Here is a 19,275-nt window from a genome sequence, read left to right as displayed (position 1 = left end):
ATTCAAGATTGGCTGGTGATGTAGACATGCATTTGATCTTCTATCTTAACAGGAAGATACCGCATAAATAGGTTGCTAGGATTTTCCTGGAGATGGGTGTGTGACCTAACCCTAGACCAATCTGTCCTAGGATTCTGCATGTGGTTGATGAACAAGGGTACCTCTCTTCTCAATATGCAGACTACCATCCGGGGTAATTGGGACGGGACTCATCTGCACCCAGTGAATCCTGAAGAACTTGTCTCAAGTCCCTGAGGTAACCTTTTAATCCTGCCACGCCGGGGACCAAGGCTCCATCACCGGAACTTTTGGAGATAAGCAGTGTCCAAACTATAGCAGGCACCAATGCCAATGAGTATCTCCTCTATTCATTGACTCGTATTCTTGCGGATTACTTTCCCCGTTAGGAACTTAACACTGGAAGGACAAAGCAACTGCACTGTGCACTGCCCAGAGCCTAGAACACAGAAATTGCTCAATCAGCTCCGAAGAATGAGGACCGAATGGATAAAGTGGAGGAGTGAGGTACATGAAGAAGTTGGTTGGCCAACACCTACAGGACTCCACAGAAAAACTACAACTTGGCATTTATTGAGGCTTTGTTAAGCGTAAGTTTAATGAACCTCAGTGAGGCAGGTACTACTGTGATTATTAGCTTCCCCTTTTGCTGAAGGAGGCTCCCAAAGGTCAATTTCCTTAGTTAAAATCACATGGGATTTGTACTGTCAGTCTGTGAGTCGGTGCCCTGAGACACGAAAGCATACCAAGGCTACTATACAAGTCTCCCTTTTGCCTATTAATTTGTGTTGAGAAACCTGAGCAGAAACAACTCACATCGGTGACCGTTTAAAGAAAAAGACAAATCCTCAGAGAATTCAGCCAAAGTGGTATCATGGGTTCAGTATGCCAGGCAATTAGTGGAATTTGTCCGAACCTGCCTTCTCCAGCCGAGTTCCAAAGGTCTCAGAGCCCATCAGTCAAAGCCCGTGGGCATTCTCCCTGAAGGACATCACAGGTGATCGAGGTTACAGCCTGGAGTGTCATTAAAAAGTGCAGAGGGACCTCCCAAACTCTGCCACCATAACAATCCCGGGGAAACCAATTCCAAGTTTCATTAGTGAACATGCCACGGGGATTTTTAGTGACTCCTGGGGGCTCATTAAAAGTTGACACACAACCCCATCGCCTCTTCATTGGCACAAATTAAAAACTCCCTGAAGATCAGCCAGCAGAGGTGCAGGCAGATGCAGTTTGATGCATAGCTCAGGGCCTTAGTGGAGATAGAATCACAGGCGCAGCCTGCACTAGCAGAATGGTCCCCCAGAGAGTTTTCCCACTTAGCCTCAGGCCTGAACTTAGATGTCTAATTAGAAGCAAGGTGCATAGAAAGAATTGGAGGTGGCTCTCTTTCTCCCAAGTCACAAAACTCTCAGCCCTCTGGTCAAATGCTATGAAAAGCACTGTGACGATTGCCATCATTAAGGCTTTTCCGAAAGTTGAAAAAGACAGAAAGAAGCCCGGGCTTGGTGGCGCACACCTGTAATCCCAGCACTTGGGAGGCTGAGGCAGTATGATCGCTGTGAGTTCGAGACCAGCCTGGCCTACATAGTGAGTTCCATTTCAGTCTCACTACATAGTGAGAACTTGTCTCAAAAAGAAAGAAAAACAGAAAAGAAAGAAGGCACTGTGAAATCCTGGCATGCAGAGCCCTTTGTGGCAAGTGCGGGCCCTGTGGACAGAGGCAGGTGTCTCCCGGGCTCTGAGGGCACCTGACATTTCCACTTCCTCTGCTGTAATGCTCATCCCACTGCTGGGTAAATTACGTGTCTCACACTTGTCCTCTTTCCCGCTCAACTGGTAGGCCTGAGAGGGTAGGAGCACACTGGACTCACTCAACATGGTGTCCTACTGCCTGCCACCTTACAGGCGCTCAGTAAATACCCAGAAAAAAAGAAAATTATTCGGTCATAACCACCCTACGGGTGGGGAGGAGTCGTTGAATTGCAAGTCACTTTAAAGTGACTATTCCCTAATTTGTGTGAAATGCGGTTTTTCAGGTGTGGTTGACGTCATTGGAAGGCACCTGCCCTTGAGTATAATGGGCAATGTCCTCCATGGAGGTTAGGGTCATCTCAGGAAGACTGGGATTATGGGGGGAAGATCCTTTGTATTTGGACAACAGTCTGTCTTTCTAGGGGTCCTGAGCCACATCCTAATCCCCATTGCCCAAGCCCCTTGTACTATTGGCCTTTTTCCTTTTCTTAGATGCCAATCATTTTCCAACCCCAGGTACTTTGCATATGCTGCTGGGAACATCCGCTCTCCCCGCACCCCAGCAGAACATCTCAGCTGAAATCTCACCTGGCTTTGGGAGCTGAGGTTGCCCTGCTCCTGTACTTACTCCCTTCTCTTCTGCACACTCCTCACACTCTTTTGTTCAGTTACTCATCATCCACTTTTGCCCTACGACCACCTGGGCAGACTGTCACGTCTGTTCTAGGCTACTGTGGCATCTCCAGCTCCTGGATCAGAGGTGATGGCAGCAGAAGTTCAGGGCACATCTGTCAAATAGCTGGGGCTGGGCCTCCACTGGGAAGGGCTCTGTGGCTCAGCGGTGGGACTGGTGGTGACAACTTCCATTTTCCACTTCACTTTCTGTGGACTCAGTGCAATCCGGCATTTTCTATGTCGTGTGCCATCTCTGTTGAAGCTGACCTATGGAAGTAATGTACCAACTGCTGCACTGGATGTGGGCCCCTGTGTCTCACAGACCTGCTTGGCTGCTTCCTCCTCATCCTCCTCTCCTATGTCTTCGTGTAGTTACCATCGTAAAGATACCATCAACTGAGGGGCGGCACAAGGCCTTCTCCACATGCAAATCTCACTTTATTGTGGTCATTGTACATGATAGCTTTGCCCATGCCATCTACATCAAGCCCGAAGGTACCCACTTTTAGGAAGGTGACACCCTATGGCCACCACCTACATGGTTCTCACACCCTTCCTCACCCCCATTATCTTCAGCCTCCAGAACAAGGAGCTGAAGGTGGCTATGGAGAAGACCTTCCTCAGCAAACTCCATTCCTCGAGCACCTGATTAGCTATGTTGGAGAATTGGTAGAACACGATTCAAAGATGACTGTACCCTTATCAGCATAACAGGGCACTCACTGATGTATAACTTAGAACACTGGTATATCTGATTTCATATGTGACAACACCTGTCAAATAGTAGACCTTCAATAAATGTTAAAACTTTTCTTCGCCCTTTATATGAAGATCCTTATTTGTCTTTGTTTTCATTTGCATTTTTATTGAACTATGACAGGCTGTTATTAGGCTATAACTCACATAAAAGTGTACATTTCAACGATTTTAGTTTATTTGGAATTAGGTGACCATCACCACAACTAATTTTAGAGAAACTTCATCATCCAAAAATTAATTCATACAATTAACAGTTACTCATTTCTCCCAACCTCTTTGCTCTCCAGCCCCAGGCAATTACAAATCTACTTTCTGTCTATATAGATTTACTTAGCCTGGACACTTCATAAGAAATGACTCATAAATGGAATCAGTTTTTTTGACTGGATTATTTACCTACCTTAATGTTTTCAAGGTTATCCCACGGATTGGTATTTTATTGCCTTTAATTGACAAATCACATTCCCATTACATGAATATCATGCATTTACCATTGATGGACATTTAAGTGTGTCTAACATTTGCTATTTTGAGCATGTTCCTATGAATGATTGTGTGTAAGTTTTCATTGGAACATATGTTTTTGTTTTTCTTAATATACATCTAGGAGTTGAATTGCTTGGTCAAATGTATCTCTGTGTTTGACTTTTGGAAACTGCCAAGCTATTTCCCAAAATGTTTGCAGCATTTTAAAAAATGTTTATTAGTACAGGTGTGTAGTACATGATATGTACATTATTTTTCCAAAGTTGGTAGGTGTACATAACACATCTGTTGTGGCTTGTGTCTAGATGTCCCCCAAAGCCTCGTGCAGTCGTAGTTGGGGCTTTTTTAGAAGTGGCTGTTTCTAGAGTGTGTGATGCTGGGATCAAGGATGTGTGTTTACTAAATTAGTTTACTGATTGCTTTGGCATAGTTCTAGGTAGGATTAAGGGTGCCCTACTCTGGGTGTGGGTGGGCAGCCTGAATAAAACATAAGGGACAGAAAGAGCTGGTGTCATCACATGTCACTTGTCAATCATCGCTTGCTGCTTACTGCCTTCTGTCTGCCATGAACTGTTTCTCCTCTGCGATGCTTCCCTGCCTTGGAGCCACCTGATTATGGACTGAAACCACTAAAAACCATGAGCTAAATAAAGCTTTCCTCCTCTAAACTTTGGTGTCAGGTATTTTGTGTCAGCAACAACGACCACAACAACAAAAAAACTAAGACAACATCTTACTTCCTTTTATAGCCCTTTTCTCTTCCCTCATTTTAAACTCCCAACAGCAATGCCATAAAGCTCCAATTTCTCCACAATCTTGCCAATCATTGTTGTTAATTCTCTTTCTGACCATGGTCATCTTAATGGGTATTAATAGTATTACATCATGCTCTGTTTTCCTAATGAATATTGATGTTGATTGTCTCATCAGATGCTTTTTGGCCATTTCGGTACCTAAAAGACTTTTTTCTATTGTTAAATTAACCCAAGTCCTTCACACTGAGCAACATCCCCATCCCCTTGTTATTTTTTATTTTGAGACAAAGTCTTGCTAGGTCTCCAAGGTACCAAGGCTGGGCTTGAAGTTGTGATCCTCCTGCCTCAGCTTTCAGAGTGCGAGGATTGTGGGCATGTACCACCACACTCACCTGAGAAATATTTGTTGAGATGCTTTTTCTATTTTTAATAGGGTTCCCTTTTTGTGGTCAAAATGTAAGAATGTTTATATTTTGTAGTTATAAGCCCGGTACCAGATATAGCTTTTCAAATTTTTTTCATATTCTGTGTGTTGTTTTCACTTTATTTTGGGTGGGGTTTTTTTTGCTGTTGTTGTTGTTTGTTTTTTTGTTTGTTTGTTTTTTTGTACCAGGGATCAAACTCAGGTTCTTGTGCTTGCAAAGCAGGCAGTGGAAGCACTGCACTAAATCCCCAGCCCTTGAGTGTCCTTTTGAAGCCCAGGAGATTTCAATTTTGACGAGATCAATTTATCTACTGTTTTCTTTTAATGTTTGTACTTTTGATGTCATTCTAAGAAGCCATTACTTGATCTAATGTCATAAACACCTGTATTGTCTAACCAAAGTTTTATAGTTTTATATCTCTGGCATTTAGGCCTTTGAGCCATTTTATGATGTCATTTTTTTTTTTCCATACTGGGGATCAAACTCAGGTCCTTACACTTGCGAGGTGGGCGACAGAACCACTGAGCTAAATTCCTGGCCCTGTGATGTCATTTTTATGCACATTTTAAGGCAGGAACCTGATTGCAGTTTTATCTTGGCTCAGTGTTGTTTCAATCTCCTCCAATCTGATCATGTCTCTGAATTTCCATCTGTGACCCATATCTGTGATTCTATAATTTTTTGAGAATGGGGTAATGATAACAGACATACACCTGGATGTATACATTGTTCACATTGAATTAGCAAACCAAAATTTTATTGCTGGATATTAGGTTTCTGCTGTATAGCAGTTGTAAAAAATAAAAATAAATAACAGCCACTCTATTAGTACACACTATATGCTGAGCAATATACTATGTTTCATACTTTTCATAGATCATCTCTTTATTTCTAAAAACCCAAGAAAAGTTGGGCACGGTAGGTAGTTGACACTTGTAATCCAATCATTTGGGAGGCTGAGGCAAGGAGGAACGCTAGGAGTTTGAAGTCAACCTGGGCTACACAGTGAGTTCAAGGCCAGCCTGATTTACAGATTGAGACCCTGTCTCAATAAACAAGCAAACAAACAAATAAATGGGAACAAAACTTTCAAAATATAAATAGGAAACAAATTTTTGAGAGAATTATTTCAGGAAATAGAAGAAAAACATTAAAAATTGACTTGGAAGAGGAGACCATGGAAACAAAATAAAACAATAATTTTGGTAGAAAATAGCAGAGCTACACATGAAAGTCAAAAGAAAAATGATGCAACTGCAGACTGCATGATCGCCCTCAATTTTGAGATCCTATATAACAAAGGCTAAAAGGTAAATGAAAGACTGGGAAAGCTTTTCCAGGCACAGAAAATGAGTTCTAATGGTATAAGCCCCTAATCTTTCTTGATCAGCTTCAACTCTCAGACCCACATTCACCAAATGCAATTAGGGACCACGCAAAGAACTTTTTTGGGAGGTTTGTCTTGTTCTGTTTTGTTTTGTTTTGTTTTGTTGAGACAGGGTCTCACTGTGTAGTTGAGGCTGACCTGGAACTCACTGTGTAGCCCAGGCTGGTCTCGAACTCACAGCCATCCTCCTCCCTCAGTCTTCGGAGTGCTGGGATGACAAGCAAGCACCACCACACCCAGCTCTGTGCAAAGAACTTTGATGAGGGAGTTCCAGAAGTGGAAATGGGATATGAACGATGTGCTGTATCGGCCAAACCTATGGACATGTGCAGCACGACTTCCTCTGCTCTCCCCCCAGGGATGTGCGGAGATTTGGGCAGGGTGGGGTCCCCTTGTCATGTCTGAATGCCTCTGCACATTTCCATTGGTGCTTCTGCCACTCAGTTTCAGAACGTCATAGTCCTTTCTCCACCGAAGTGATCCTCAAATCCTGGTTCGGGGATGGCAGTGACTAGGACTTGTCTACCTCTTCCCCAGCTCAACCTATAGCTATAAACTAGGCAGAGTATCTTTTGTGTGCCCTGAGTGTCACTGCAGCAGGAACAGATCTTGGTGGTGGTACCACGTGTGCAAATGAGCATTTTGAAAGCTGCTGGGTGAACAGAAATATGATGCACGTGGTTGTAACTTTTCAAATGGATGGTTAATGGACTGTTTTCCCCTCGGCCAACTAAAGGGACATGGGATTCACATCCTGCAATCTGAGGTGTCTCAAGGAGTTACACAGTCCATCTAAGAGTCAAGGAGAGTTCAGGGATATCCAAGAGAAGCAAGGTGCCCTTCCAGGGCAGAAAAGGTGGAAAATGTCTTGGTTTGGAGATTTCTGGTAACCTCTCACGGTCCCCATGAAATTGAGGGTAGTAGATAGTAGGTAGTAGTAGGTCTCCAATACCCCATCAACCAGCAGCAGGCTCTGAAACCCATTTTGTTTGGCCCTGAAGGGCCAGGAGTGCCTGAAAGTTCATATTCCCCTTTGAAATAGTGCTTAGCCAGGGATTGACGGGCTGAGGACACAGGCTGTGGCATTATTTTATGATTCTGATTGAGACAACTATGAAGAGTAACCCACTGCATTCTTAGGACACACACACACACCCCCCGCCCCGCCAAGCCAAAGTTCCGCTGTAGAGCTTTTTGCTCAGTACGGCTGCTCACTTGGCCTCCTTTTCTTTCAGATTTATTGCAATACTCCCTTACCAGTTTTTCCTGGGAACAGGTCCTAATAAATTCTCATCCCATTGCCCAGATTCTGGGGACCCTGAGATTCGTGGGAAACTTACATGTAGGACGCATTTATTTGTTTATTTGAGTATTTGCTCTGGAGATGTTTCCTGTAGTTTGGGAGACCAGTAGCACTTACACAGAGAGGATCTTCTAATGGCATTTAGTTCTTGTGACCATTCATAATGATATGCCAACTTGACTGGATTGAGAAATGCAGAGTACATTATTAAAGCACAGTTTGGGGTGTGTGTGTGGAGGTGATTGGCATGCAGGCCAGCAATGTGAGTTTGGGTGGCACAAACCAGTGGGCTCGTATCCTGGATGGAATAAAAAGGGAAACAAGGAAGGCTGCCCTTTTTCCTTCAGAAGAGCTCTGATCTCCACTATTGCCTTTGGACTTTCATCTCCAGGTACGCATATAATAGAAAAAAAAAAACAGCATATCTTAGACCTTTCCTCTATAAGTAAATACAGAGGAAGGCAAGCATTCTCCTGGTTTCATATTTGAAGATCCGGATTCAGCAGCTTTGTCTCGTTTTTCTCATCACTTTTAGTGTGAAGGAGATAAATGGCCTAAATGAGAAGAGGGCTGAAGCCCATCTTGGGCTGCAAATGGAGGACAGTGAAGTCTCCCTTGGTGCTTCCAAGATCAAATCCTGTGAACGATCCACACTGAACAGTCAAAATCTGGCTCCCAAGCTTGGAAATATGTTCCTTTTTTCTTTTTTTATTTTTCCTTTCTTTCTTTTTTTTTTGTTTGTTTGTTTGTTTTTGTTTTTTGGGGGGAGGGGGGAGACAGAGTCTCACTATGTAGTTGAGACTGACCTGGAACTCGCTTTGTGGCCCAGGCTGGTCTCTAACTCACAGCGATCCTCCTTCCTCAGCCTCCCCAGTGCTGGGATTATAGGCGTGCTCCACCACATCCGGCTTTGTTTCATTTTTTGAAAGTGGATTTTCCTTGTGACCTTGAGTGAAGCAGGCTGCTTGTCTGAGCTAGTTGAAGGGGTTGCTTTTCTTCCCTCTTGATTCATTTGTAGAATATTGCTGCACATCATTCCAGTTTTTCCATGCAATTGTACTCCCTTGTCAGTGTGTTTTCATTTTCGTCTTTTGGCTAAAATTGAATCGCTTAATAGAAACTGTGAGGAAGTTTTGGCTCCCAAATTCCTGACATCTGATCACATCAGGCCATCCCTCTGTGTTCCATCAGTGCACCTCTCCTTGCTCTGAGGTCAGGAATTGTCCCTATGGAATGGACACTAGTCCTGGAATACCCAGGTCACACATATGACTTTATTTCCAAGGATGAAGAAGCAACAAGAACCCACTGAACACAGTCAAAAGCAGACGCCCAGTTGGGCGTGGTAATGCACACTTGTCATCCCAGTACTCTGGGAGGCTGAGGCAGGAGGATAGCAAATTTGAGTTCAACCTGGGCAACTCAGCAATTTAGACTGTCTCAAAATTGATGATGATGATGATGATGATGATGATGATGAAGGCTGAGTATGCATCTCAGTGAGAAGGCCCTGGGTCTAATCTCCAGTACCACCATCAAAACAAGCACAGCAGATGTCCGTTCTGGAAAGCCTGGAGCAAGTTTTGCTAAAATGCAAATGTCGGGATGAGCCCGCCGGGGGTGGGGGTGGGGGTGGTGTGTGAGCTCCGGGAGGAAGCCGGGGCTGTGAAGCGTTGTGGCGGGGATCTATCACTTAGGCTCCGCTAGCCCACCAAAGAGATAGATTCTCCTGTCATGGAGAGCGGGGTGTGTGTGTGGGGGTAGGGGTGTTATTCCTGGACGATCCAGGTCTGGAAGGGACGACCTTATTCCAACTCCGTGGCTGAGGGAGGTGCCAAGGGGCTCAGCCTTTGCTGTGTCATGACCTTCCTTGGCCGCAGTAGCAGTAGGGAGGGCACCAGGAGATTCTGCAAGGAGACGGGAGAGGGAAAGGAGGGTCAGTGGATCTGGTCAGTATAGGCGGTGAACTGGACCCCTTGTCCTCTGATCCTACTGTCACTCAGTGGTGGGTGGGGAGGCGGGACCATTGTAGAGAGCACACGTCAATGTGTAGGATGCAGAGAACACAATGCCTCCCAAACAGTGTGTTCCCAAGAGTGGAGAGTGAAACCCACCAACAGTGACAATGTGGGAAACCTGATACGTAATCCCCCCAAGAGTAAGAGTGATATCTAACCCAGCAGATCACCCTAAGACACGTGTAACCCTGTTCATCTAAATTCAATGTGTGCAACCCTATGACGTGTGCAGCCCCAAAATCTACTCAAACAGCCCCAATATGTGTGAAGTGCTAAAACCCGAACCGGTGCCACAGAACCCCGGTTAGAATGGTATGAAAGAGAGAGCGAAGAAGACCAGCTCATCCCACTTGGTGACCGATCCAGCTCAGCGGCAACCTGCCAGACGAGATCTCCAAAGAGACCTCGGGAGAGACATCAGACGCCTGCCCGGAGTGGATCCCCGGATCAACGCAGAGTCAACTGGATCGAACACTGCAATCACCGGGTTATTTATGCCTGTGCTTTCACCCAAGTACATGGAGTAACAGGCTGCCTTTTTGTAAGTTAGCAGTGAGTTCATGAAGAACATGCCATGTTCAAACTTGATCGTTAACAGTATTTCTAATAAGTGGCATTTTGGAGGTGCATTACATAATGTTATCCTTGTTCAGGAAATCATGAAAAAGAGGATTACTCAGATGAGTCACAGCTAACAAGTCCTGGCTCCTGACATTGTGCCTGGCACCACTACTGCTTTCCATACATGTGCATGGCCCTTGTGGGTGCTGTTATCCAGTGCTCAGTTACTGGAGTGATGCTGAGGTCACTTGGCTCGTGTGCTGACGGAGAGGGATCTGCATACCTGCTGTGGCACGCATGCCATAGGTTCACCATCACTGACCTAGGGGAACCAGCAACAGCCATGATTCCGAACATTGCTAGGCTGCCCCAGAAAGGTCATTAGGGGCTGGGGATTTAGCTCAGTGGTTTCACTGCCTGTCTTGCAAATTCAAGCCTCCCAAATGCTAGGATTACAGGTGTGTGCCACCAAGTCAAACTAGAGTTCTTTGTAGGATGGTTAAAATCTCCTATAGAAGTGACGGGATTGGGGGGCAGGGATTTAGCTCAGTGGCGCTGTGCACCTACCTCAAAAACACAAAGTTCTGAGTTCAATTCCCAGCACAAAAAAAAAAAAGTGACTGGATGGATTAGTGGTGGTAGAGGTAGGGTAGAGATGGTTTCAAAAGGATAAAGAGAACATGTAAATCTCCAGGTGCAGCTGGATGAACATCAGCTGGAAAGGTGAAGGAACCCCTGAGAACAGAAGGGAAACTTCAAAATTACTTCGTCATTTTCCACTCCAGTTTGCTCACAGGAAAATAATAATTTGCCAGTATCATCATCTTAAAAAAAAAAACAATAATTTGTAAGTTTTAAAAACTTATGTAGGCCAGGGAGTTAGCTCAGTGGTTCTGCCGCCTGCCTTGCAAACACAAGGTCCTGAGTTCAATCCCTGGTACCAAAAAAAAAAAAAAAAACCAAAAAACAAAAAACTAAAAATTTATGTAAACTTTCTTAGGGTTTTTGTTTGTTTGTTTGTTTTGTAAATAAACCAAGAAAGAAAGCAAGGAGTCTCTTGGTTTTATATTCAAAGATTTGGGTTTTGGGGGCCAGGCGTGGTGGTGCACACCTGTAATTCCAACACTTGGGAGGCTGAAGCAGGAGGATTGCTGTGCGTTTGAGACCAGCCTGGGCTACATAGTGAGTTCCAGGTCAGTCTCAACTACATAGTGAGACCCTGTCTCAAAAAACAAAACAAACAAAACAAAATAAAGTTTTGGGTTTCGTGTCTCTGTTTCATTTAATTAGTCAATCTTGGTATGAAGTGGGTGTTACCCTTTCCTGACTGTGGTTTTCAGTTACTCAGAACAGCCACAGAAGGAGCTGACAGTGGGGAGCTGCAGAGCACCGAAAAGCAGAGGTCAATGTACAGAAAAGTTTGGAGATACTGTCTTTTCTAGGGCTGTGACTCTGGTTACCTTGAGTCCGTTTTCTAGAAAGTGCATGGAGTTGCTGGAGTCAGATTGTAACTTGTATATACAAAGACAATCTTTATAAACCAGACTAGGAGACTTATTAAAACAGTCTCCTAGAAAAGTTTATTATCTGTCTGTTTGTTTAGATAAGAATCTTAGCCTGACTCCAAGTGACTGCGCCCCTCTGGCGAATAGTAAGGTGTTTGCTTTGTTTTTTGAGATAGGGTCTCACTACGTAGTTGAGACTGACCTGGAACTCACCACGTAGCCCAGGCTGGTCTGGAATTCACAGTGATCCTCCTGTCTCAGCCTCCCGAGTGCAGGGATTACAGGCAGGCACCACCACACCCGGCTAATACTAAAGTGTTGAAAGACATAGTCAAGGACAACAGGGCATTGTAAATCCTTAGAGTGAAATCCTTAGGTGCTCCTGACTTGGCACCAGAGAGCTACTCACCCTGGAGTTCCATTTCAGCAGTCCAGCCCTCAGTTTGGGAATATGTTTAATTCTCTGAATGTGTGTTTGTTTCCTCATAATCTTGGGTGGATCAGGCTGCCTGTTTGAGCCAGTTCAAATGTTTTCTTTTCTTTTCTCTTGAGATGTATGTAGAATTTTGATGCCAGATAAGTCCAATTTTCCATATATTGAAAACTTGTATCCCTTGTTGATGCGTTTTTATTTTCTTGGGTCACAATGACTAGGTTGAGACACAAGATATGAAAAATTCGTGGCCAGGAAGTAAAGACTGTCATCCCAAATTCCTGACCTGTGTTGGCGTCAGACCCTTCCTCCTGTTCCGGTGTACCAGACCTGGCCTGGGCATCCTTCCTCTGAGGTCAGGCGCCCTCTCTGTGGGACACTGACTCTGGATGTCCCTGGTACAGGCTCCATTTCCAGAAGGAAAATAGGAAGTAACTCAGGACCCACTGAGTTACAATAAGAAAGCAGGCGCTCACTTCCGAGTTGGTACATAGACATATCACAACTCCCCACTATGAAGGCATTCGTTGTGCATCGCAAATATGAATTAATTAAACAAAAAGAAACAAAATGAAAAGGAGATGCCCGCTCTTGAAAGCCACGCTCAAGTTTACTTAACCCTAACCCCCGCGGAGAGGCCAGGTCCTTATGCTGTGAGCAAGAGCTGCGACTTCAACCGTCCTTTCTGCTGACCTCAGCAGGGGAGGGGATGGAGTCCCTGTCATTCAAGCTTCAGAGGGCGGGTCTTGTATCGCTAGCCAATTAGAGGCACCGGAGAGTAGGGGCTGTTCAATCAGAAGCGCCGGTGGGAGGAGCACACTCTCCATTCTGAGGGAATCGTTCCTACCCTCGCAGCCATTCGCAAGACCCTGTCTCAGTTGCTGTGAGGCACCTGCTACGTCCGCCTCCGTCGCTCAGTGACCTCTGCTGACCACAGGAGCGCGGCGAGGACTCCGGGCGACCCCGGAGGCAGGAAATGGTGAGCGTTGGGGCTGAGGAGGAGGGAGGAAAGGCTGTCGGAAACAGCAGAGATGGCTCTGATGGGGTCTGCTCTTCGCTCTCCGCTTGCGTCCCGGTCCAGGTCACGCTCGGTCCCGGTCCCCTAAGGACACGGGCGGAGCGGGGCCGGCCGCGGGACCCCAGGCCCTGTCGTCCTTGCGCGGCGGCTCGGGTCGCTCCAGAACCCTCTCTGTGCGGGCAGCGGGAGGCGATGGGGTCTCCGAGACTGGGGTGGGACTCGCGCGCAGGAGGATTTGGGGTTTGGGGTCCCCAGCCCCCCCTCTGTCCACCGGGCAGACCTAGTTGACACATTTTTCTAAAAGCGGGGTGAAAGTAAAATCCATGACCCACCGCCTGCAGCCAGCGTTAAATAGAGCTTGCTGGAAATCTCTAGAATTTCAGCCGTTTCCCCAGCTACCATACTCAGTGGAAAGAGGGAGTCGTAACGCCAAGTGTAGTTGCAGTGGAGGGGGAAGCCGCGTTGCCCTCTCTAGTGTAACTTATTGTCCTTGGTCTGTTCCTAGACACTTTTATTATCTTTTCATTTTTTATTTAACTTTTAAAGTTTCGCTAGTCCATGTTTGCGGTACATGAGGATCGCATTCACGGTGGAGAGTTGGTACAGAACACAGTTTAAGTCTTTTCCTTCTGTTTCCCTTCCCCTCTGTCCCCTTTTCCTTCATCTCTGGCCCTTCTCGTCTGCAAAACATCCTCTCCCCCTATTTCCAGTTATCTTTTACTTTGCTCTTTATACTACTTTGGATTTCTCATTTACGAGAAGCCATTCAGTATTTTAAGTTTGTGTCTAATTTATTCACTTAACATTCGTCTCAAGATGTACCCGTTTTCCTGTAAGTGGCTCATTTATCCTTTTTTATGGTAGAGTAGTACTCCATCGTGTATGAATACATTTTCTTTATTCATTCACCTGTTGATGGGCATATAGGCCATTCCCAAGGTTTATTTTTTATTTTGAGTTGCGCTGCTGTAAACATGGATAGGCATGTGTCTTCTGTGATCATGGTATCTCCCCTGCCAGGTAAGTATGCCTGTATCTTCTGTAACTAGATATTGTTTTAAAATACAAAATGCTGATTGACTTTATTTTATAGAAGTACTACAATAGGGTAAGGCCCCAACTTATAACGTCTTCCACCGACTCTCAAGATTAGGCAGAAAAAGGCTTTCTGAAGGTAGAAGAGGAGGGGGAAAATGGAGAAAAGCAAAATAAAAATGAAAAAAAATAAATAAAAGCCAAATCAGATCGTGGACCAGAGAACATTTTGTCCTGATCAGCCTGTTCTTAGAATGACAGTAAAGGATGGCTTTGTGTGCTGGCTTAGGTTGAGGGTGAGTCAAATATCACAGGCTTGGAGGAAAGAGGGAAACTTAAGGAAGGTTGGCTAAATGAGTGTTCTGTTTCCACTGATCACTTCAGCCACTCAGTTTTGAGGTTAAAAAGTGGAATCTGGGGAAGTATGTGTCTGGTCTTGTAGTAAATAAAAAGAAAAGAAAAGAAAAAAACAGACATTGTCTAAGTGTAGTAGGGAGTGTGTTTGTGGGAAGTAGAATACTTTCCCAGATCACAAAGCATTGGGTGTAGGAGTTCTTTAACCAGCTATTAATCAGGGTTATGTTGCTTAGGTAAAACTCACCGTTTTCAGATGTTTGTTTTTTGTCCACAGTGTTGGTCTAGTGTCGGCATGTTATTTGTGCCAATTGAAAAATATTATGAGGTGTAGTCTGAAAGACATCTGTGAGTTCTGTCTGCTGGAGAAAAGGGTCTCTGGGCCAGGCGTGTTGGCGCCCGCCTGTAATCCCAGCACTCGGGAGGCTGAGGCAGGAGAATCGCTGTGAGTTCGAGACCAGCCTGGGCTACATAGTGAGTACCAGGTCAGTCTCAACTGTACAGTGAGACCCTGTCTCAAAAAACTAAACAAAAAAAAAAAAAAAGAAAGAAAGAAAAGGGTCTATGAACTTGAGGCTTTCTTTGGGTATACAGTACAAAAAATTTGCCTTTTGTCTCAGTTTCTGGCAGAGATCCCCAAGCCCTTAGACTTTCCTAAGAAATAGGGATGTCTTTGGTTGTGTATCACAAACTCCTTTCATGCAATATCTAAATTTATGCTAATGAGGTATAAGGATGCCACCCTTTTATAAGTGCAGGAAAGGGTCTGGTCACCAGACAGAGCAAATATGTACTTTGGAGTGACATCGGCAGTGGTGCCAGTGTGGTGGGACCAAGCCCTGAAGTTAGTTTTCAGGGCTGCGCTAGGTCTGAGTGGTGTCAGATTTGAATTATGGGACACACATTTGGTATTAGGGGATTTTGTTGGAATTCAGAAAACAACACACATTTGGCGTGAGAAGGGATTTCAGAAAAAAAGTACCACAGGCCAGAACTTCAGCTGACTCTGGGTGAGTGGTCACTGGTCACAGTTGAGGTTATGGAGCAGGGAGCTTTTTCAAGCACCAAGGAGGGGAAGGCACGCATAGAAGTCTCAGAATAAAATTTCCTGGCTGTTCCTGTTTAGCTCACTCACTCCCTAGGTGGAGCCAACCTGGGCTGCATGTGCAGATGGTCTCTAAGTTTAGGATTGTGTTTTAACTTCTGAGTGTGGCCTGTTCCCCTTTGACCTGTAGGTGAAGCCATTTATTTACCTGAGGTCTATCCCTTTTGTGTGCTTTATACTATCTTGGTTTTCTAAAATACCAGCTCACTTCAACATTTCAAGCGTTTTCTTTCCTGAGTGTATGATTGTAATTTTCTCGCTTGGAACCTGAGAGGCTGGAATGATGAGGCATGAAGAAATAAAAGGAATTCTTGACATAAATTGTGCCATAAAAAGTTTAAGTAAGAGTATAATAAGAGTATAAACATCCATGGAATCGCCAGGCAAGTGAACGTGTAGGCCATGGTCACTTCCCATGTGTCTCCTTGATTTCGTCTAGCTATGTACCCAGAAGTGACTATGGGATGGATTTGGGGGGGGACATTCTTTATGGCTTCCCATGTGTTTACCACTAAGCAGAGTTTTAATTGCTTTGCCTCATTTGCATTTTGAATGAGTGAATTCTGCTATTCACGTATCTCAGTATTACGCTGAAAAGGTTTTGTGTGGTTGCTTGCTTTAGTCTGTTCATATATGATGGTAGGTAAGGCTGTTTATAGTGCAGCTAGGTCACTCACTGATTCTGTTGCTTGTGAGATTTGGATTGATTCAAGTTTGTCTTTTGGTAGTGTTGACCGTATTTTTCTTGAGTTTGTCCCCAAGTTCTACTGCATCATAAATTTTTTTTTTTTTTTTTTTTTTTTTTGATACTGGGGATTGAACTCTGGTCCTTGTGCTTGCAAAGCAGGTGGTGGAACTACTGAGCTAAATCCCTAGCCCAAGGTTCTAGTCATCATAAATTTTTTTTACAGAGTGGGAAAAAAGACCTGATTACTGATTGTGTATAAATTCAAATTTATTAAGGAAGTTTGACAGTTTATGAATATATCACCTGACTCTTCATGGATTATGTTTATTGTGTAATTTGCTAATGCTTAGAATATCTAATTTATTTGTTTTGTGCATGTAGAATTAAGCTGCATCTCTGTATGATTCTGTCTTGCTTTTAATTATTACCTCTGGCATGAGTATTTTTGGTATGTGGTCTTTCATGTTGTGTGAAATTTGTTTCTATCTTATCTGTCTCCCTGTATTTTATAAATGATACTGTATTTTTTAATTTCAAATCCAGTGTTTGTAGTTAATATGTAGCAAATTATGGGTATTTGGGTATTTGAACTATTGTTGTACAACTTCAGTTCTCTCAGTTGAATTTTGTGTGTGTGAGTGTGTGTGTGTGTGTGTGTGTGTGTGTACCTAACTCAGGACCTTGCTCTTGCCAGGCAGGCACTGTGCCACTAAGCTAAATCCCCGGCCCTGTTCTCTCAGTTCTAAAAATTGTTGAGTTAATTTCTTTTATTTTTCCAGTACTGGGGATTGAACCTAGAACTAAACACATGCTAGGCAAGAACTCTGCCACTGAGCTATTTCTCCAGCCCTTTTTAATTTTGGTTTTTGAGATAAGGTCTTGTTGAGTTGCCCAGGTTGGTCTTCAACTTGGACTCCTACCTCAGCCACCTGAGTAGCTGTGATTACAGATAGGCACTATTGTGCCTGACTTTAATTTTTTAGTGTTTTGCTTTTTTCTTGTATGAACAGGAATGTCTCCACCTATGTATCTCTGTGATAGACTAGAAAGTGGAAGACTGTCACTCCTTTTTTGATATTCAGTGATAATAATTATCTTCAAACACTCCCTCAACCCCTGTGTTTCAAGATAAGCTGATGAAAAGCTTAGACTCCTCATCTTTTCTAGTGTTCCAGTGTTTGAGCTTTTCCAGGTTATATTTCACTGCTGTGAAAATAGTGCACATGTCTCCAGGCCCAGGGCAGTCTCTTGGCGTTAGAGAATGACTGGTCTGTAGATTGCAGTGAAGTTCAAACTCTAGAAAATTACACTGGAGTATATTATTTTATTTTCCATTCATGTGTAACTGCTTACTTGCTATGGTCTTCAACACTTACATTTTATTTGGCTGTTTCCTTAACCAAGGTCATGAATCTTTTCTTGTATAGTACATGGTGTTTTATCTTGAATTAGATATGTTTTGGTCATTTTTCAGTCATATGTTCATTATTCCTCTGCACACAGTAACCCTTTTTTAATTTTGTGGTTTTGGGAATTGAACCCAGGAGCTACTCAACCACTACCCCAAAGACCTACCCCCTTTTTAAAAAAGTTTGTGACAAGAGGGCCAGGGATTTAGCTCAGTGGTTCTACTGCCTGCCTAGCAAGCACAAGGACCCAAGTTTGATCCCTGGTACCAAAAAGAAAAAAAAAAAGTTTGAGACAAGGTTTCACTGAGTTTCCTGGACTGGCCTTGAACTTGTGATCCTTCTTCCTCAGCCCCTGGAGTGGCTGGGATCATAGGCATGTGCCACTGCCACTGTGTTTGACTGTCATCCTTTTATATTACATGTATGGCAGATGTTTGTTTCCTACTTTGTTGTCTTTCACCTTTCTTCATTTTCAGATTTGATTTTCTTTGTCCTTTTCATAGGACTTGCTTTTTTTTTTTCTTTTTTTTTTTTTTTTTTTTTTTTTTTTTTTTTTTAAGGAGTAAACTGTTCTTACATCCGAAAAACATTTCACTGGTTGCTCAAAGCATTCAAGTTCTATCTTGTTATAATGTACTGTATAATGTGATTATTCTCCATGGAATACGTTTCCAATAAATGGCACTATATTCCTGTCTCGTGTATTAAAGAGATTGCGATTTCTGCCACTCTTGTGCAATGCCTGCCCTATCATGGATCAATTTTCTTTTTACTTTATTAACCCTTTAAAGACTGTCTTCTTTCAGCGAGATATGATAATGTCTCTGTTACTGGTATAGTGTGCTGAAGTGTAGCTTCAAAGTATTTTTTGTGTATTAGGCAAGCTATCACTTTCTTGTGCTAAAAGTCTTAATGTTGTTAGACATTTATTATATCCACAAGTTTGGTTAAATTAAAATAGTTTGTGTTGACTAGCCAAAAATGTGTTCTGGGAGTAATAGAATTTTACACATTTGTGTGAGAGAGGTAACACAGAGGGTGATTTGTTTTTCTCCCTTGTAGTACTGGGGATTTGAACGCAGGGCTTTGGCACTGAGCTTCATCCCAGTGGTCATCCTCCCCACCCCTCATTTTTAAACAATTTTTGGGGGATAGGGTTACACTGGACTGCTAAGTTGCCCAGACTGTGCTTGAACATACAGTTCTTCTGCCTGGGCCTCCCAAAGTGCTGGGGTTATAGGAATATGCCACAGCACCCATACCATCCTTGCCCTTATTTCATTGTCTTTTGATATTCAGTAAAAACTGTAGTTTTTTTTCCCCCCATTAGCAGATAATGACTCTGTTACTCTATTAGCAGAGTGAATTATCATTTCAGATTGTTATTCAGTCTTTTCATAAGGTTGGGGGATAACAGGAGTAAAACAAAGAGCATATTGTTGGCATGAACTATTTGGGAACATCAGGTCCTTCTTTACAGTTAATCTAGTGAGATCCATCTCAGTAGCAATTCCCAAATACTGTCAAAGTTGAACCTTGTTCTCAAGCATTTCTAAGAATATACAGTCTCAGAAGACTGGTATTAA

Source organism: Fukomys damarensis, unplaced genomic scaffold (genome assembly GCF_012274545.1).
Source record: "Fukomys damarensis isolate Sample0158 unplaced genomic scaffold, DMR_v1.0_HiC HiC_scaffold_37, whole genome shotgun sequence".
Taxonomy (NCBI): Eukaryota; Metazoa; Chordata; class Mammalia; order Rodentia; family Bathyergidae; genus Fukomys; species Fukomys damarensis.
Note: the sequence above shows the minus strand (reverse complement) of the source record.